This window comes from Drosophila subpulchrella, chromosome 4 (assembly GCF_014743375.2).
Source record: "Drosophila subpulchrella strain 33 F10 #4 breed RU33 chromosome 4, RU_Dsub_v1.1 Primary Assembly, whole genome shotgun sequence".
Taxonomy (NCBI): Eukaryota; Metazoa; Arthropoda; class Insecta; order Diptera; family Drosophilidae; genus Drosophila; species Drosophila subpulchrella.
Window position 1 is genome coordinate 1,145,014 of NC_050608.1, and position 22,004 is coordinate 1,167,017.

Consider the following 22,004-nt stretch of genomic DNA (forward strand, 5'->3'; position numbering starts at 1 on the left):
GCCATATGTCACATGACGATCTTGCATTATCAGCTAACGCACGGCATCAATGTGCTTTGGCACAACAACTGTTTTTTGACCACCCTCACCACCTTCGACTTCTAGCGAGCTTCGGCCACGATTGAATTCATTAAACCAGTTTTTCACAGTGCTATAGGATGCTGCTTCATCGCCGTACAAAGATTTAAGTTCATCGATGCACTCTTGTCGTGATAATCCACGTCGAAAGATGCCAAAAATGATTGCACGAAAATGTTCACGAGGTAATTCTATTTTTCTTCCGAGGTAAGTTTTTGATTAATCGTTAATCGATATTAAACGGGGCCACACATGAATAAGTTGTATGGAGCTGTTATCGATAAAAGTCCAAAATTTGTTTAGGAAAGGGCCAATTGGTCCTAATGTGACAAGAAGTGACTTAGGCCAGAAACTTAAATAGCAGCCCTCGCAACTATACTTCCTCTAGCTGGAAGTCTTTTAGGTCGATTTCTTTACTCGAAGCTCAGTTATTTTTGTTTTTGAGGAGTATAACTTACCAATTTATTCAGTCAATGGCATCATACTCCTTAAAAGGTTAGGAGTTTTCTGAAAAGGAAAAGCAAATATTTTAGTGTGTAATTTTGTTTAGAACTTAACTAGAGACTAATATACCCAAATGGATCCCCAGTTTGTTGCACCTTGAAATTTGCCTATTTGGCACAAATTTAAAGAAGTGTATTTATTAGGTCGAATGTATAATAATTTTTTGTCAGAACATTTGATATCAGTAGTATTGTACGCTAATGGTGCGATTGTCACGACCCTTTACCTCGTTAAGAAGTGTTTTTGTTTGATATCTCATGATTTTGTTTCTAACATTCGAGCTGGTAAAAGTGGCCATTTTCGTTGATTAATAACTTTTAAGCGTGAATTTTTACAACAATCTGTTATATGACAAAAGTTGACGAATCTTAAGGGCTATACTTATTTTAGTTAAACCAGATATCTTTAGCGTTCTTTCTGAGAAATGTAAAAAAAAAACATTTAAAAATCGAAAAAAAATGTTTACACTCTGGTAATTAGATCAATAAGTAAGGAGAGCGTACAAAGCATTTCAAAAAAAATTCAAAACTTTTTCAAAGACATATACCACAGGCATCCGCTTTAGTAGTTCAGTAGATTAGTAGTTTAGCTGTTTTTCGCTAAACTAGCGGGACTTACCCAACGTGGTCAAACTAACGGAACAATGGATTTTAAAAAGTCAGGTGTCATTCGAGGCGTAATTTAAGTAAGAATACAACTAGACTAATAAACTTCAGCATTTATACCCAACGGCCCCAACAGATCAAATGTTCTTCATTTTCACTTTTACACTTTCATTGCTCTTTCTCCCAAACCAATGGATGTCTTGGGTAAGCGATCCTTTTAGTGTTTTTGATACCTTTCGATTGGTGTCTCACTCGTATCACTCGGACCATCACAGTAGGTTTTCATTTTTTCGTGTATATGTAGAGTCGCCTTTGCAAACATATTTTTAAGTTTACAACTAGAATGTCACCCTTTAATTTTGCCGAATAAATGAACATGCTCCATTGAGTATATTGTGAGCAACAACTTGGCAAACTTTGAAAATGTGGAATTTTTTAACAATTTAGTGATCGTATGTAAGCAATGTTCACAATATACTCAATGTAGCCTATTCATTTACTTCGCAAAATTAAAGTGTGGCATTATAATTCTAAATTAAAACATAAATCACTTAAATTTGTTAAGCGCAACACAAAATATAACTAAAAGCACGGATTTACCAAACAAATTTTTTTTAATCTTTAAGGAAACTTATCCATCTTAAATATTTTGGACTTCTGTTTCATGATCTAGGGGTCCAATTCTACCAGGAACTACCATAATCCCTCTTGGGGCAGTTTCAAAATATTATTTTGTAAGCTGGTGTAATTAATTATTGTGAGCACGATATTGGCCTTTTATAAATTGTAACAAAGAATTCCTATCAGTACAATATATTCGCCCAAATAAATGTTTAGTTAGACATAACCTTGTCCGCCATGCCCCATATGATCTAATATTGTATGCGCAAGAGCATGCAGGAGTTTGGCAGCGCGCAATCGAAAGTTCAATGCCCAAAAAATGGCATCGACATATGCCTATGTATAAGTGGGTACCTTCTACGCACAAAACAACAAGGTGTTGAACTATTTCAAATTCACATAGCATCACAGAGTTTTCGTTCAATTGGAATAACATGGGTAAGGTATAGGCAGCGCACGTACTTTCTCAGTGACACCCATCGTGACAAACGTAAATTGCTACATATTTTTGAGGCAGTTTCTCCAAGCTAAAGATCTGCTCACCAAGACCAGGCACATACGTATGTGTGCAGACTAAAGAAATCATTTCTGTTACATATGTATAAAGACTATGCATACAGACTACCAACCGTCCGTACGTACGCTGAGAACTCGGAATATAAGTTGGAATTAGGCATGCAGATCTTAGAGATTCGTGCGCAGCGCAAGTATATTTCAACAGGGTCGCCCTCCCTAACGTCCACAAACTTCCCAAAAGGTGCGACAGTTTTGTAGCTAGAATAAAAATAGTAACAGAAATCGATTGGTTTCGTAAATAACTGAAATGGTTTCCGAGATCACAGCATTCACACGGACAGACAGAGGGACAGCCGTACATGGCTATATAGGCCCTGATAGTGATCCTGATCAAGATGAAATATTCTTTACATACCTGTTACATACTTTTTACTGAATACAGTATACCCTACGACAGATATAAAAATGTGGGTCCTCCCGATTTTGCAAGTCCCAACTCTCTAGCTCGTATAGTTTCCGAGATCACAGCGTTCACACGGACAGGTTGGTGATATGATCAAGAATACATATTCATTATAGGGTCGGATACTCTTCCTTCTACCTGGTACATACTTTTTCCGAAATATACCCTTTTACCCTTATATTAACGGTATTAAAAACGGACACCATAGAATTTTCTTTGCCCTTTTTTTAATAAACAAGAACGGAAGTTAAATTCAGAACTAATTAAAAAATGTTATTTCCAAGCGTTAGAGCTTATATGTTAAAAACCACCAAAGAAATATTTGTTTAAAATTTGTTTTCCGATTAGATATAGTTGTCCGATCCGGTTCCGACTTATATACTACCTGCAAAAGAAAGAAGACTTTTGGGAAAGTTTCAGCCCGATAGCTTTAAAACTGAGAGACTAGTTTGCGTAGAAACGGACGAACAGATGGCCAGACGGACCTGGCTAGATCGACTCGTCTAGTGATGCTGATCAAGAATATATATATTTTATGGGGTCGGTAACGTCTCCTTCACTGCGTTGCAAACTTTTGACTGAAATCATTATGCCCTCTGCAAGGGTATAACAACTTGGTACATGCAATAAAACGTTAGGTTTGTACAGTTAAATTCTTAAGAAAGTTATGGCGTTTCCAATACGCGGACGAGGAAATTTTATCCTGATTTAAAACATATGTTTGTAACGTAAAAACAAGGAAGAACGCTATAGTCGAGTACCTCGACTATCAGATACCCGTTACTCAGCTAAAGAGACAAAAGGGAAATGGAGATATACAAGCAACAAAGCGAGACTGAAATGCGCCACCTACCCCTGATCTCAATATATGGTTATGTGGGCGGTAGACAGATTTAAGCGTTATGGACGCTAGAGTGGGCGTGGCAAATTTTTTGTGTATCAATCGATAGGTATTGACGACAGCAATACATTTCAGTTAAAATTTTGTATCTAGCATGAAAATTGTGGGCGACACAGGCTTGGGCGTTTTGTGGGCGTTAGAGTGGGCGTGACATATTCGCGTAACAAACTTGCGCTTCGTACAAGGCTACGGAATCTAAATCTGAGATCCCAATTCTCTATCTTTGATAGTTTCCGAGATATCAACGTTCATACTTACGATTTTTTGAAGTTTGTGGGCGTTAAAGTGGGCGTGGCAAACTTTTCTTTGGGTCAATCGATAAGTATTGATGAGAACAATACATTTCAGTTAAAATGTTTATTCTAGCATCAAAACTGTAGGAGCCACAGTTTTGGGCGGTTTGATTGGCGTTAGAGTGGGCGTGGCGCTCTGCTGAAACAAACTTGCGCTGCGCAGGAATCTCAGGAATCTGCATGCCTAGTCCCAGTATTGTAGCTTTTATAGTTTCCGAGATCTCAGCGTTCAAACGAACAGGCGGACATGGCTAGATCGACTCGATTAGTGATCCTGATCACTGATCTGCCTGTTACATACTTTCCGACGAATCTAGCATACCCTTTTACTCTACGAGTAACGGGTATAATTACCACATGACTCATACTGCTCTTTACTACTATATTATATAGGATACTGAACTATTCCTATTTCTGATAGACACTCTTGCACGGTTACAATATAAACGGTTCTTTAATGAGAAATGGGTACACAAATTTACAAAGATAATTTCCTCTAAAATTATTACTAATTAAACATAACTATCAATTTGGGTTTGTGGCTCGCCGTTAGCTTGTATAGACGGTGATTTTTGTGATTGCGAATGACTTAAGCCAGTCAAAGATGACTCGAAAGCAATGGAAACAATGGGAGCTGTATAAACGCAGCGGAAGTTGTCGAGACGCTTCCTCACTCATAATTAAAAGTGATTATTGCTGAAGGAGCGCAGTAATATAAATTGGGGTGGACCTCTTATATTTTTCGAATCGTATTCTTGTTATTGCAGAATTTATATAAAACAAAACGGCCCGAAACCCTAAAAATAATCGGAAAACTATCAGAAAAATTTACATTTCCGATTTTGGCATCAGCAAACCCGACGAGAGATAACGCTATAGTCGAGTGCCCCGGCTACCTTTTACTCGTAACTCAGCCAATATTTTTAATTGATCCTGATCAAGAATGTAAGTACTTTGTAGGGTCGGATACCCATTTACTCTGCGACGAACATAAGCATTTTATGCACAACCTTGATAAATCGTTTGTGAGTAATGTTTGGCTTTGAGGTACATATGTTCATAATGTTCTAAATCTTCCCTAAAAAACACATTCACGTATACAAGCACATAATTTATCAAGCGCCCTTCTTTGAAACTTTGTTTTGAGTTTGTGTGTGTGATATAAGTCGAAGAAGAGAACGATAATGATTCGCCAATTTAGTAATATTTTCTCTAATAATTATACGGCAACTGCAATTATGGCCACATTAAAATACGAAATTCGTTGAAAATTTTAATTTCGACAAAATAGGGCTTGTCGGTCTGAGTGTGTATCTGCCTTCTGTACCGGTCGTTCCCCTTTCTTCAGCCGTCCGTCATTACCAGTTGAGCTCTTCTCGACAGCGGCATTTCGGAATTGTTCCGAAATAAGTAGGCTGCTTTCTAGTTCCTAATTAATATTTCCATGTTTAAAACAGGGCGAACACAAAAATTGGTTCTCGAATTAAAAAATCGTAGAGTATTTATCAATGTTTATATTATCAATGTTTTTACGGTTGACGTTACTACATAAGTTTTAACATAGTATGGCATTTTGTAAGATTTTTATACTCTTGCAGAGGGTATTATGATTTCAGTCAGAAGTTTGCAACGCAGTGAAGGAGACGTTTCCGAGCCCATTAAGTATATATATTCTTGATCAGCATCACTAGACGAGTCGATCTAGCCATGTCCGTCTGTCCGTCCGTTTCCACGCAAACTAGTCTCTCAGTTTTAAAGCTATCGGGTTGCAACTTTCCCAAAAGTCTTCTTTATTTTGCAGGTAGTATATAAGTCGGAACCAGCTTGATCGGAAAACTATATCTTATAGCTCCCATAGGAATAATCGGTAAAAATTTTTTTAAAAAATTATATCTTTGGTGTTTTTTAACATATAACCTCCTACGCTTGGAAATAACCATTTTTTAATTAGTTTTGAGTTTCGAATTTAATTTTATCAAAATCGGACGACTATATCATATAGCTGCCATAGGAACAATCGGAAAATTGGTGGGAAAATATTATCTAATACTACTGGGAATAACATTTTGTGTATTTTTAAGAATTTCGAATTCAATTTAATAAAAATCGGACGACTCTAACATATAGCATACAACATATAACATATTAATGAAATAATTATTTTTTTTTTTAATTGTGCTATGTTGATTTTGATCGTATTTTCTTTTACTCTGGGATACAGAATATTTTAACTTTTCAGCATTACGATTTTAATTTTACACAAATATCACTGAAGCTAGCAACAGTCCTTAAAAATTTAACATGGCGATACATTGATTATTTCTTATAACTGTGGGGGAATACAAACTTCGGCTTGCCGAAGTTAACTTCCTTTCTTGTTCTTACTAAGATATTTTAACTACTGAATGGGTTATGAAAAGTATTGCATCATTCAAACGGCATATAAATTACCTTTCCATTGATGCCATAGTTTACAAGAAGTAAGTTCAAATTATGAGTATGTTTAACTTTTGTTTCGTCAAAATACTTATGCCGACCAGGGTATATCGATTTTCGAAATGCATTCCTACACTGCGAGTTGGAACAATTTAAAGGAATTGTTAGCTTCAGCACTCAACCAGCCTAATTACACACATACGTACGTATGTCTGCTTCCTTTCTGAAAGTGATAACCCTAGAAAAGTAACAGGAATACATGAGCACGACAACATAAACGGCAACAACAAGAAGGGGAACGGCCCAAAACCTTTATTGACCGTAAAGATAAAAGCACCACTAACTCAATGAAACTGGGAGTAGGTGCTAAAACACACGCACATGCTCACGCAAGCACAAACACAAACACAAACACAAGCCAAGACAAATAAGCCAACAAGCAGTGGTCAAGTATACACGTATGGATATGTATCTTGACCCACTCACAACTGTCGACTCGACACTTGCCCTTCAAGTGAGTCTTGGTGAATGTGTCTCACACCTGGAAGCTTAGAAGACAGGATGTTTTAAAAAAACGTAACTTTAAAATTTAAATAGATTTATGTTTTTAATAGTTTTTGTCACAAGTTTACAAGCTAGTGAAGAAAACTTGTTTGACCCTTAAAGCCACATGTTTGCATGTATGAAGGTCTGAATGTTTATTAATTACTCCAGAGTCTAGACTATTCTCGGGTTTTAAAACAACAATCTGAATTGTAAGTCCTAAGTACCTCCGACTTATAAGCGCTAAAAACTTAAACAAAAATGTGTTTCTATATACAACAAAAAAGTAGATCATTTTATATCTCATAAAATCAATTACATCACACTTGACAAACTTTCCCGGTTTTGAAGAAATTTGGACTAGTTTCAATATATAGGGGTTTTCAATAGGAGCGCTACAAGCTTTTTTTTAATTTAACAAAACCGGTTTGGGATATCAGTCAAATTCTTTATTTCTGTGAAAGTACGTTCTATGACATTATGTATGAAGCTCGATTTCTTTTGATGGTCACCACGGTCACGCTAGCAGAAGTCCAAGCATAACTTGGCCGATACTGTTGAAATTTGACGTTCGATATTCGTACGAAGTTAATCAATCGTCGCTGGCTTCAGTTCTTGTGTCAATTTGATCTTGTAAGGATGTAAGCCAAGATTTTTGACTCCTTAGGTCGTATATCTTTCCATAATGAAATGGCAAACTTTACTAAAGAGAAATGTGAAAATAGTGGTCTACTTTTGTAGCGTTCCCATTGAAAACGCCGTTATATAGAAGTGGACTCCAACCCACTGTAGTAAGGCTTCGATACTACATGCCCCATTACCCGTTACTCAGATAACCAATATAATTCATCAACTTATTGTCCGATTAATTAGGTTTCAGCACTTCAATAGATATTGACAAATAAAAAAAGAGACCATAGTCGAGTGCTTCGACTACCAGATATTCTATTTTAAATATCAAATAATATAAAATTCGAAGGCATTTCTATTAGCTCGGCTCACACCAAACATGCAAGCGCCACGACACCTAGCGGACGGTAGCGGTACTACAGACTATGTTAAAGCCACGGCACCCAGCGGTCGGTAGCGGTACTACTGACTATGGCAAAGCGTTTAACTTAGTTAGTAACAACTTTTAAAATAATAATTGCGATAATAATAATATTGCGATTGATACGATTCTCAGTATTTAGATAAATATTAATCAATAAAATCAATTTCAATTTACACTTTTACAAAATCTTCAAAAATGTGGGCGCTAAACAGGTTTTAGCCTCTTTGGCGTTCAAGTGGTCCTGGCACCATGATACAGTAAACTTGCGCTGCGCAAGAAACTTAAAGCCCAGAAAAAAATATGGACTAAAAACCAAAACAAAAGAGAAAACGCTATAGCCGATGACCTCGGCTATTAGATACCCATTACTTTGCTTAAGGGAGTGAGAGAGGGATAAAGATAAGCTTAAAGCAACTCTGCTTTTTTCACTAACTCACCTAGCCTATAGCGACACCTATCTTCTTCTATAGCTGCATAATAACTATAACTGCATATAACTTTTTAATGACGTCCGATTTTAATAATTTTTGGCATGCAGATAGGAATTGATAATAAAAATAAACTCTCATTTAAATTTTTACAAAATATTAAAAAAATTATTCAGGGTATTCCCTAAACTGTTGAATTGCTGAATTGTTGAATTTTGATCAACTGAAACTGTCAGAAATTTCAGCAATTCAACAGCCTCGCGGCTGTTGAAAATTGTTCTCGACTAAAAGTAAGAGGGTAACTCTTGTCACTTGAAAACACGGAGGAATTGCAATCGTATAAATTATGCAAGTAAAGGATATCTGATAGGATGCTGTTATAGCAGTTATTATTGTATAATTTTGGGCATATTTTCCGCATTTTCCTTAATTTTAAACATAATCTTTGGCAAACACAGTCTGGCAATTTGACAATCTGATAAACAGCTGACATCTTAAAATTGAAAATTCAACAGGGAACTTTTAGGGTCGTTCCCTGAATTGCTGAAATTTTCTGTTGAATTTTCAACAATTCAGCAATACAACAGTTTAGGGAATACCCAGATTATATTATAGTCGATTGTGGGCGCTGCGCAGGAAGCCCAAGAATCTGCATGCCAGGTCCCTCAGCGTTCATACGGACATGGTTAGATCGGCTAGTGATCCCGATCAATAATATACATATATACTTTATGGGGTCGGAAACGCATCCTTCTACCTGTTTCATACTTTCCTACGAAATTATTATACTACGAGTAACGGGTATAGAATTTTACTTAAATTAAGGTAATATGGACTTAAATCATAGACTTATTTTAAGTCCATCATGATTAGGGCCATGGATGGTCTAAAAACAGTCCATGATATGAACAATTTTTAACAATCAGATTTTTATCTTAACTTACAAAGGCATTTAGCTACTCGAAAATATAACAAGGACGTGGCCCAGTGGAACTACGTCAGCTCCCGGTTTTTTTTGATCCGGGCTTGAATCCTCCTCAAGACTGTGTTTTAGAGCGGCCTTTTTAAAAAGGTTCTTTTCTTTGGCATCCTCCTTAGAATTAAGGGACTATTGCCTTTCCATTTATCCCTAAAAGATAATATTACATGGCTCTTGCATAGAGACAAAATTATTATTACTATAATATACAAATGTTGATATGAATCCGTATCATATTGATATGAATTCTTATTAATTAGATGTTTTTCAAATAAAGAGTAACATCGAAAAGACTTCGAAAAAAATTATTATAACGCCTTCGTATTTTTTGTGTATTTATGGTATTATAGTATGGTATTAAACACATTACTTGAATGAATTGCAGCGGTCCCACTGACATTTTAACAAAAATTTTCAAATTTAAGTGGAACAATTTGCGCTGTTTATTTGATTTTGCAAATGGTTAGTATCTAAAATAAAATTGTATTTACTTGGTGTTTGTCGAATTCTCATTTATTTACTTTTTGTACACTGTAACACTGCCTCTCGGTGGCGGGAATAAACCCACTGCACTACAACAAAGTCAAATGGCTGGCCAGGAAGCCGAGCTGGGCAAGTTGGCGTCCACCACTTGGCTGGGTGTCATCTGTCCTGGACAGGAGGACTCCCTGATCCTGTTCCAAATCCTCATGTTAATTTTTATAAAGAAGCAAAAAAATAAAATCAAAATAAATTAATAATAATATTATCAGTTTGATAAGAAAAATAACAGTTTGATATGAAAACATATCAGTTTGATATGAAAGCATATCAGTTTAATATTAAACAAGAAAGGAAGCTAGCTTGGCAAGCCGAAGTTTCTATACCCTTGCAAGTCGCTACCGTGGGAGCATTGTATGTACAGAGCTATTTATGCTTACAGAGCGATTTTAGGAAAACCAAAAACCAATTACAGAAATATAAAGATATTTCATTTTAATTTACTAAATAAAATAAATATAACGACCTTTGTATTATTCCTATGGCATATGATGTTTATATGGTAAATGGCTATGATAAAGTCCGATGTTTTTTAATTTTATTCAAAATTCTGAAATATTAAAAAAATGGTTAATTAAAAAACCAAAATTATATTTTTTTCATTGAAACCATTTTTTTTGATTCTTCCTATGGGAGCTATAGGATATAGTTGTCCGATCCGTCTCGTTCCGACTTATATACTACCTGCAATAGAAATAAGACTTTTGGTAGCTTTAAAACTGAAAGACTGGTTTGCGTAGAAACGGACAGACAGACCTGTCTAGATCGCCTAGTGATGTTGATCAAGAATATATATACTTTGTGGGGTCGAAAACGTCTCCTTCACTGCTTTGCAAACTTCTAACTGAAATCATTATACTCTCTGCAAGGGTATAAAAATACCAAACCGGTATTAAAATACCAAACTGGTATTAAAATACCATCGTTTTGTTACAAATTTGACATGTGCGCGTATCTATCTGGTTGGAAAAATACCCTACTGATATGTTCGAAAATATCAATTTGATATGTTCGAAAGTATCAACATGATATAGCAACATAAGGAACAAATTTGATTTGCAAAAATACCCGACCAGTTTTGGTACTATTTTATTATCTCTGTGTATGCATTAATGGATTTGAGATTTGGCGTTCACTGCGATGTCAGCCTCCACTTTCTAGGGTACAAAAGGGAAGCATTTGACGTTTACAACTAATACGAACCTTGAGAAAAGAGCTAGACGAAGTGACCATATGCCCAGAAAATAGTAAACTCACTGCGAAAAGGGGCCATTTTATAAGAAGCTTAAGTTATTTGCAGTGTAAGCGAATGTACCCTTTCCTTTACTTTATCACTTTTCTCCGTAAATATATATAAGTAAATAATAGAAATTTGTATAGGTACATATCGGGTGTTGAGATATGTACATGAGTAACGTTCTGAATTGAGGACAAATACGAGTCTTCTGTCTTTTAATCTCCCCCAATTCACCCTAGCTTAGCTCCAAAACTAAATCGACCAATTAAAATACTCGGAGCGCTGCTGCTGTGTGTATGTATGTGGGAATCGTAATTAATGCAGTCGCCGAGGGGAGAGCAACAAGGCAAGATGTGACGCGGGGGTGGAGCTGCGGGGCAGGCAGGGGGACATTTAAACGACCAATCAGAAGATGCTATGCGGTAGTCGCAGACCGCAGTGGTGTGCAAAAAGCTCTGCTCACACGCCACACACATACTCTCTGTCTCTGGCGAGTGCGATTTATATGCCACTTTCTGTGTGAGTGAAAAGTTTTCCACAAGTGTGGGGAGTGTGGGAGGGGGGATTCCCACACATGAGCAAGATGATATGTGCGTCCGTGTGCTGCATGCATAATGTTTGCATATGAGGACCTGAACCCAAGATTTGGCCAACAGGCTCACATCTGTGTGTACATGCATAGTTATAAACGTGTTTGTACACATGCGCTGGGAGCACATTTAATGGCTGGCAATTACATATGATATGCAGATTTGTATCGCAAGGTCCTCGTCGCTCGTCGCTCGTCTCAGTCGCAATCAAAATCAGAGTCTGCATCGGTCCATTTTTTACGCCACGCCTATTCAGTACGCTTGTTTGTTTTTTACCGAGCGTTCACACTCCCATCCACATCCACGTCCACATCCACATCCACATCCACATCCATTGACGCGCACTGTGCTCGGGATTAGGTTTAGGGTTACCTATAAGCGAGCTGAAATAATTGAGAGCGGAGCAGAGCAAAACCCCTTGAAAGCGCGAGAGAAAGAAAAGTCAGGCAGCGAGGCAGCATCAGCTCTCCACCCCTACCAATCCCATCTCATTTATCCAAACAAGCAAAAAACAATGAGAACGACTAAATCATTGCCACCGCACACTGTCTCGCTCTCGCACGTGCAGATGGATTTCGCCCGCGCATGTATGTACATAGGTGTGTGTAAGCGTTCAAGGGACAGAAAGAGATGGGAGACGGGACGGCTGAGTGATGGGGAGGGAGGTGGGGGGTGGGAGAGAAATCGCGAGAGAAACTCTTAATTTAATTAATGCTGCCGAACATCAAGAAGAGCGGGAGACAGAGAGAGCCCAACTTCATTATTACCAAGGCGTCTCTCTCCCTCTTTCTCTCTCTTCTCAGTCTGGCAAAAAATCAGTTTTGCCATTTGAGAAACTTGCGCCACCGCAACAACAGCAGAGCACAGCAGCAAAATCAAAACAGGTTCTCCGAGCACAATGCTCGGTCTCGGTTTCGGTTTCGGCTTGGGCTCGGGCTCCTTTTCGGCATTGTTGTTAATTTCTATTTTCATCCTTGTTGCTTGAGTTTCTTTCGCGTACCCCTTTCGCGTACCGTTTGCCAGTGTGCGTTGCGTCTCTGCGCGGTAATTGTAATTGTATGCGCACTCACGCAGCCGGCTTTGCAGCAGAGCTTGCCCCGCGGAGGCAGAGGCTTTCCTGGGAAGACAGAGACACTGTGGCGACCCGTCGTTCGTCTTCGTCTTCGTCCCAGGAGAAATATCGCTACGCCCACTACCCCCAACCCCCCCACCCCACCCCCGCCAACGAGCATTGCGCGAGTACAAATATAATGTAAATGTAAATAAATAATTTATACATAATGCGCTGCTTGCGCCTGGCTTTCCCACTGCTAGTATCTCGGCGGCAGCAGATGATGGTGTCTCTTTTTTGCATATTTTCAGCCCTCTCTAACTGAGGTCGTCGTCGTCTCTTATGGCAACGCAGCGAAGCAAGGCACTTGGAGTGGGTGTGGGTGTGGGTGAGGGTGTGGGTGTGGGTATGAGTATGGATATGGTTATGGGTCTGGATCCGGAGCGACTGAGACAGGAGACTGGGGCGCTCGAGGCGACTGGAGTTCGAGAAGGAGATGGGAGCAAAAGAACACAATTACGCGAACGTGGTATTCTAAAGAGCATTGGAACACACATTTCGGGCTGTTCTGTTGTTCTTTTGGCTTGCTCTCTCTCTCGCTTGCTCTGTCCTACTCTCCCCCTTGTAATGGTTTTTCTTCATATTTCACTGCTCGGAGATGTTTTTTATTATATTTATTTCCGCACCTTTTCGACTCATTTCTCTTTTTGAGACAAACCACCCTCGCCTTTAAGCTGCCCATTGTTTATTGCACTCTGCATCCTTCGCCTCTTCGTTTTCCATTCTTTTTGCCTTTTTTAAATGCTTAAAAGTTGCAATATTTTAAGGAGCTGTACTGTAAATGCTCTTTCGCTAAACAAGGGATGCTGAGATAGTGCATGTATAATAATGAGACTTTAGGTAGATTGACTTAAACAGTGTGTGGATCACGCCCTAATGGAGCTCCTACGTACATACATGCATATGTACGTGTGTGCGCCCAAGAAAGTCGCTCTAATGTAACCCACATCATCACCGACCCCTCGAGTTCTCCCACTCAGCTCATTTACATTTGTATGCACACATGCAGACACACTCTCTCGACCGATTCTCACTCTCCCCCTCCACACAACTACACAAAGGCACACAGGCTCGATTTGTAAATGTTACATGAGCAGTCAAAATATATGTGAGTACACACAACCATGTACACGAACATACACGTCTTCGGAAAGGAAGAATCCTCATTCTCGTTTGTTGTTTATTGTGATTCCAAAGTCTTTTTTATTTTAATTTCGCTGTTCGTTATTATCGATTTTTGCGTTTCTCCTTTGAAATTTGCCTTTATCCTTGGCCAGGAGACGCATTCGGCGGGGTAAAGGCGGAACTAAGGTCCTGATTGAGGGATGATGGTTTTTTTGGTGCCCACAGAACATCCGAGTGTGAGTGTGTGTGTAAGGCGAGGCACAGACACGGCAATTAGTTGGGGCCAGTTCTGAACTCATGCATAATAGGCACATGCTCAAGCTCTGCTTATTTACCCACATATTTACCAGGCAAAACTTTCGTTTAATTGGTTCCCATGCGAGCGCCCCCGAAGAGCACACATAGCCATCTCATCTGTATGTGCATGTACATGTAGAGTTCCAGTATCAGTGCCGCACATAATTCACAGTCTTCTTGTTCTTGTGTGTGCGATGAGTGTCGAGCAAAAACAAGTACATATGTAAGCCAGGGGGAGAGCGAGAGCGTGCGAGTGAGACGGTTGGAGTGTGGAAGAGTCAGTGCTTAATTGGTTGGCCCAGTAATTAAGATTTCGCCAGCCGAGTGCTCCTTCGTTTCTCTGGACTCTGGACACAGGGTTGGGTCGAGAGCGGGGGGCTTCTGCCGACGACAACGAATCACGTATGCCGATTCCCAGCCAGTGACAACGCGAATGGGGTGTGATTCGAAAGGCGTCAATTAACTGTACTCTATGAACCACCCACCCAGCCAGCCCAGCCTGCCCAGCCACCCACACATGTCGGGACACACAAACAGCGAACCAAATACACCCACAAAGGATTGGGGCGGCAGGTGCGGACGTGTGGAAGAAGAGTCGGCAAAGAGGAGAGAAAATGCGAGGAGGAGTAGAGTGGCGAAACGAGGCGCAGCGGAGAGGAAAGGAGAGGAGAGAGAGATGTGGACAACAAGCGACAACCGACCAATCAAGTCGCGCTTTGGCGGTTGTCGCGCACAGTTGCTTTACTCTTCTTTCGATTCCGATTCCGATTCCGCTGTTTCTGCCCCGTTCCCACTGTTTTCATCCCGAGATTTAACAGCGAAGAGCGAGGGCATTAAGCTCTCTGTCGGTTTTGCTGCCGTCATCATTGCTTTTGTCTGTGCTTAATTACTAGGCTGATTTCGGTTCTCTGCTCAGCTCTGCTCTGCTGTGTTCTTTTCTGTTCGGCTTATTTCGGTAGAGCTCGATTCGTTCGTTGAACCAACTTTAGTCTCCAACCAAAGGCGAAAAGTACACCCAATCTCCCTTGCTGTTCACAGCTCCATCGTCATTGGCTAATTAGACGTCTGCTAATAATTAACAGGAGCCAAAGGGTGACTTGTCATGACCTTCCGCTTGCTTTTAATTGGAGCGCTAAGGCGAAGCACGATTCCCACAGGAAAGCAAATAATGTATGTGTGTAACCCCTTTAAAGTATGTACATATGTAAAATTCATTGATGACCGCAGAGGGGAAGTCTGCTGTTTTTTCACTCCCTATAACCTTATGAATCAAATAGCGCCATCTCTCTGCTCTTCGAGAGGTTCTTAGCTACAAAATAAAAACAGAACATTTCTATACCCTTGCAGAAGTGTTATGACTTCAGCCAGAAATCACTGCAACACAGTGAACTTTTTATGCAAAAATCTAACGATTATAGTTCCAAAACTTGGCAAGAAACAAATACCATTTAAGAAAACCCCTTGACTTTTCTTTATTTGAGAAATTCGTTGTTTCTAAAGCTGTCTGGTAGAAATGTGAAAACATTGATAGTGGGCATCATCGATAGTTTTGGCTATCGACAGTGGCAGACGTGGATTTAATCGATACTATCGAATATTTTAAAAAATCATTTAAAATTGATGCTTCTATCATAACGCGTATAGAAAAAATGTATTTAAATTTTGTTCAATTTTGAACGTGTACATTTTCTCTGTGGAGCCAATGTAAAAGTGTGTGATTGTTTTAAGAGAATTGGGAAGAAAATAAGCTACCCACTAAAAAAGAAGTTACCTTCTGCAAGACGAACCTTATATACTCCAGCTGCTAAAATCATATGAAGTAAAATTATAGAATCTGTGTATCGAATTTATATTATAGATTTCATATATATGCGAAAGATCCGTATATAAATATAGTTCCTATGACATATCAAATTAAAACATTTCTTATCGAGGTTATCGTAATGATCAACTTAAAAAGGTTCTAAATTTATAATAATAATAATATCATTGTAATAGTGTGTTTATACTGCTAGCATCATTGTCGATGCGGCTTTTAAACATTCGATTTCATAGAAAACTGATCTCGGAAACGTAAGAGCTAGAATGTTGGGACTTGGCATGCAGATTCTTGGGGTTCCTGAGCAGTGTACATTTTTTTCATAACTTAACGCCTACAAACGACTATAACACTAAAACCCGTCTAGCGTTCACATTTTTTAATACTGTGCACAAATTGAAGTGATTATTTATCAATACCCAAACTACATGCCAAAAAAGTTATAATCAAGTAATAATCAAAATTTTACAATTGCAAATGTAGCAAATCAGCTGTTTTCACTATTTCGCCACCAAGCCGCTAGGGGCGCTATAGGCTAGGTGGCGCTGTAAAAGAAGAAGAAAGGTGGCGATATAGGCTAGGTGTGTTAGTGAAAAAAGCAAAGCTGCTTTAAGCATATCTCCATCCCTCTCGCACTCCCTTAAGCTGAGTAACGGGTATCTAACAGTCGAGGCCATCGACTATAGCTTTTCTCTTATTTTTACTATACTACAGTATCATACCATAAGTAGAACGTTTGGAATTTTTCCCATAAGATTTTTCTAATGTTCCCATACAATAGCAAAGATTGATTTTAATGTTAGATTTCTATAAAATAAAACATTCGTCTTCATAGAAAAAATCCGCATCTGTAGTGTAAGCGTCCCGCATGATTTTTGAATATTCGACAAAGATCAGTCCAAGCACACTACAAATTCGACTAAATAAATACATTTTCTAAAATGTTTTCATTCTGCCCGCTTCAGCATCATATTTTAGCTTTTAATTTTTTTGACCAAAAGTGTAATGTATCAAAAGTTGAGGAATCTCAAGGGCTATATAGTTTAAAAGTTAAAAATAAATCTTTTGAATCTATTGCATTTGGAGAATTTAACCACAGGCAGTGTGTTTATGCAATTCGATACCTTTTCAGTGGCATATAGCAGAAGTATCTCTTAGTTGTTATACCCGTTACTCGTAGAGTAAAAGGGTATACTAGATTCGTCGGAAAGTATGTAACAGGTAGAAGGAAGCGTTTTCGACCCCATAAAGTATATATGTATGTTCTTGATCAGGATTGCGCAGCGCAAGTTTGTTTCAGCAGGGTGCCCACTCAAACGCCCACAAACTTCAAAAAATCGTTAATATGAACGCTAATATCTCGGAAACTATCAAAAATAGAGAATTGGGACTTCAGATTTAGATTTCGTTGCCTTGATCGCAGCGCAAGTTTGTCACGCGAATATACCACGCCTACTTTAACGCCCACAATCCGACCAAACCTGTGGCGCTCACAATTTTCATGCTGGAAAAATATTTTAACTGAAATGTATTAGTCTCGTCAATACGTATCGATTGACCCAAAAAAAAGTTTGCCACGCCTACTATAACGCCCACAAACCGCCCAATACTGTGGCGTCCACAATATCCATGCTTGAAAAAAAATTTTAACTGAAATATATTACTACTTACACTTATCGATTGACCAATAAAACGTTTAAGCCTGTATGCCGCCCAAGTTACCATATATTGAGATCGCCGGTAGGTGGCGCATTTTAATCTCGCTTTGCTGCTTGCATAACTCCATCCCCCTTTGGTCCCATCAGCTGAGTAATGGGTATCTGATAGTCGATGTACTCGACTATAGCGTTCTTCCTTGTTTAGAAACTATAAGCCTTTAACTTCTATATACTTTTTTGGATTTCCTGCAAATGTCGTAGAACAAAAGACGCGTATTCTCAGTAAGAATAAAACTAAGCTAATAATCGACACGGACCCCTACAGCTCTAAGTTTTCACATTTACACATTCACCGATTTTTCTCTCAAACCAATAGAAATTATTAAAGTCCTGGTAAGCAATCTTTTTAGTTTTTGCAATACCTTTCGATTGGTGTACCATTCGTTATGATCGTACCATCACTCCATCAATTCTGCGGCTTTATATGGTAATCGCCTTCGTACACTCTCCCGGTGCGTTTCGCCACTATATTAAAACCTACTGTCATCACTTTAAGTCTCTATAATCAATATCTTCAATATTTGATTAGCGCACATGAAGATGGCACAAAGGCAATACTATTGGCGCGACCCAAACCAATAAAGAGAGGGCCACCTACGTCAATAACTATAAATCTATATGTCAAAAATGTTGCCAATTGTAATATTAGTTTAAATGTTTTTAGTAAGTATGTAGAAAACACATTCCCTATTTTTTTATACGTAGCTTTTTCCCAATCCACATGGGGAATCTCTAATTTAGAATTTAATATTATATAGAGTGTAACCGATCGAAAAAGATAGCTTCTTTTTGCACTTTACAGGATTCGAAATATCCTGCCAATTTGCAAACAAATGCCTATTGTAAAAGTGCATTGGTCTGAAAGCTTTTAAGGCGGTGCACAAGTTAAAATCATTATAAATTAATGCGACCAAATTTGTTCCGGAATATTAAAAAATGGTATCAATTAAAAAAAAACGTATAATAACGTTATTAAATTTATTCAGTCGTCTGTACTTACCTGAGGTTTTGAGGAGCCGTTGAATCCATTATCAACTGACTGGAAAGCTGGACCTTCAAAGAAGGCATTTAGAATTTGGTCGATTTCGATTTGCTGCGGTTTTGTTTGCTCATATGTATATATTTGTGGTTTGACTTGGAGTATGTTGGGTTATTTGCTAGTTCAGTTGGTAATTACTTTAAGTTAGCGGCGATAGTTTTGTACTATGTTATGTTTTATCCTTAGGCTTAAATATTATAGGAACTTTTGAATCGAGCGCTTGTAGACGTGGGCGAATTATTTCATTGGCCTGCGGCACCTAAAATTGGTTTGGTACATAATACTATTATTGTATTGATCACAAGATTTCGACAGTCAAAAGATTGCTTCCGTACGCTTGTACAACAAAAATCCATTTCCATCCATTTATTTTTATTTAATTATCACAATCGTCTAGTTTGAATTTTTTCTTTGTTTGTTTATTTTGTTTATGGTAAAAAAAAGTAAAAAACTAACAAGTTTACTCCAAAACTGGGTTTTCGAAAGGGCAAAAATATACCACAATGATTTTAAAACTGCTCAAATGCATGTTATCAATTCTGTTTTGCAAACACATAGTCCAAATATCATCCTGAACATCGTGCCCCTAGGGTTTGCGGTTTTGATTTCGCATTTGTGCGAAGCCACCAACAAGGGACAGGTGGTAAATAGGCATGGGCAGGATATGGAAGCAGGATGTCAGGGAGAAGACAGCAGGCAACAGCAGGGATCGGAAGGAGCCCAAATTAAGTGCCAGCCCTGGGTAAGAGTGCATGTACACACACATGTATGTGGGTGTAATTGCCGTGACCAGTGACAGGTGACAGAAGAAAGGTGATCGACCTAGTGCTGCCAGTGGGCACAGGAGTTGTTTGGGCAGAGTTTAATCGAAGATATGTGCATTGTTGCATTTTGTGTTACGCTAAGTACTCCATCCCGTACGTTCGCAAATGTCCAGACTGTATGACGAAAAATGTAATTTAAATTCCTCATATATTCTGTCGTAGATACACATATGTATATACAGAGCTAGTATGTATATGTTTCCCTGGAGCAGAGCGAATTGAACGAGTTAGTCAGGTGAAGTGTGTGGGTGAGTGTAAGGGTGTGTGTGGTTGGGTGATACGATATACGCGCGCGTTACGCCCAGCGATTTAATTTGCCAACTTTTTGCGTTTTTGCATTTTTAATATCAACACTTTTACTCCTAGTTGGCTGCTTATAACGCGAGCGAGACAGTTGTCTCTTTTTTATGCACACATTTCCACACACGCACAGTCACGAACACAGTCACAGGGGGAAACTTCTAGTCCCATACCTTCCGACTTTCCATGCCCCCCACGCCTTAATGGGCCTGACAGAGAGGGGAGAGCCAGCGCGACAGAGACAGAGGGAGACGGAAACAGACACAGAGCCTGAGAGAGAGGAGGCACTCATTTTTGCATACACTGCTCTCGTGGACCACGTGCTCATTAAATCGCTGAAAGCAATTCATAGAGAACATCCAACTGCCGTATCCGTCTAGCACCCTTTTCCTGCGCGCGCTCTTTTAGCTCCCTTCCCTCCCTCCCCCGACTTCCCTTCGCTGCGCGCACCCTCGGAACAGCTCGGCTCGGCCGGATCGTTTCGGGCCATAATGCAATTAAAAGTAAAAAACTTTCCCCGGACGGATTCCCTGCTTTCCTTAGCCTCGATTCCCTTCAATGCGGTGCGATTCGCCATCTCTCTTCGGTAATATTGAAATGAAATTCGAAGGGGAGTGTGCAGTTGTTGTTGTTGCCAGGCACATACTCGACACTCGCAACTACATACATATGTACATATATACATATATACATATGTGCAGATAAGGGTGAGGGTGAGTGTGTTGTTTTCTGCACAGGACTGCACCGTTAGCATGCACTCATACACTAGGTTTTTGATTTGATTTGACCATGTGGTAGTGGTAGTGGTGAGAATCCCTACTCCGTTGACAGTTATTCGAAACAAACATATCCTTTTTGAAGGGCAGGTGGGGCAGGAAGCGGAGCCGATCTCACTCGGCATTGATTGACTGGTTGAAACGGTCATTGTCTGATGGCCCATTCATGGCCCTACACTCTTTTCCATTTTCTGTGCACTGAACTACACTGTTCGGCACAACACCGTCCGAAGCGTGTGAATGCTGAGCGGGGAACTCAGGTAGACGCGCGATAACGACGCGCACCCACAACGAAACAGATATCATTATCCTGGGGACCCAGATCGGGCTAGTTGGTAACACTGGCAATGGCAATTGGTTTCACTTTTATGTTTTTGCTCGCACTTTTTACTTATGCCACAATGAACCAGTGAACAGTCACAATCACAGTCACGCCAGCGGGAAAACACCGTCGTGGAGATCTACAGCGAAACCGCATCATCCGAGAACCTGAGAACCTGAGAACTCAGAACCAGAACTCAGAACCAGAACTCAGAACTCACCATCCGACCCGCATCTGACTCATTCAACGTTTTTTTTCGACTGAGCTAAGAGCCAGGCTTAGTTGTTTACTTGCTGCTCATTGTCTCCTCGCTCTCTCTCTCTGTTTTCTCTGCTCTCTGCGAAAGCCGAGGCGAACCGAACCCCGAGAAAATCGAATCATGCGTACAAAGCCAGATTCGAGAGAGACTGAGAGTCTCTGCGAGATTTCCGTAATGGGGTAATTATTGCCACGCAGAGTGGTAATTACGAAAGAGCGAGACGGAAGAGGAGGTGATAAAACAATGTACCAATGTGCTTTATGCTCTCACAGCGAGCCTCTCTTTTCCTCCTTTTACTTCTGCCTGTGCCTGTGTGAGTGTGTGTGCGTGCCTTTGTTTTGTGTGGGTGCAGCTTGGGCAATCATCTTTCATTATTTTTGTATTATTGCCGACGGATGTTGAAGGTTCCACCTCGGACCAGTTCCACATCCCATTGTCCAAAGATGATCAGAAATATTTATAGTAATTAAACTGGTATAGAGGAATCACAGCAACTGTTTTGAAACACAACTGACGGATTCTATGGCTACATATACATATATATACAAAATAGGATGGTCTCTTACCTTTTGTACTTATGTTTAACAAAATATTTTTGTTTTATATAAAAAACTTAAGGGAACATT

At 39.3% G+C, this 22,004-nt stretch overlaps 1 protein-coding gene across 8 annotated transcripts in view; it reads right to left on the minus strand.

The window, feature by feature from the left end:
* LOC119548726 (zinc finger protein 2) overlaps positions 1-21,385 on the minus strand; it is a 63,627-nt gene extending 42,242 nt beyond the window's left edge. For 7 of the 8 annotated variants that reach the window (XR_005219382.1, XM_037856649.1, XM_037856561.1 and 4 more), the window contains exons 1-3: positions 21,340-21,385; positions 18,859-19,156; positions 537-585 (exon numbers count right to left, since the gene is read on the minus strand). The gene's annotated coding sequence lies outside the window, so the exon portion shown is untranslated. Of the gene's footprint in view, positions 1-536; positions 586-18,858; positions 19,157-21,181; positions 21,202-21,339 lie in introns of those variants that run through there. The other variant, XM_037856365.1, reaches the window with a different exon arrangement.
* Between the last annotated feature and the right edge of the window lie 619 nt (positions 21,386-22,004).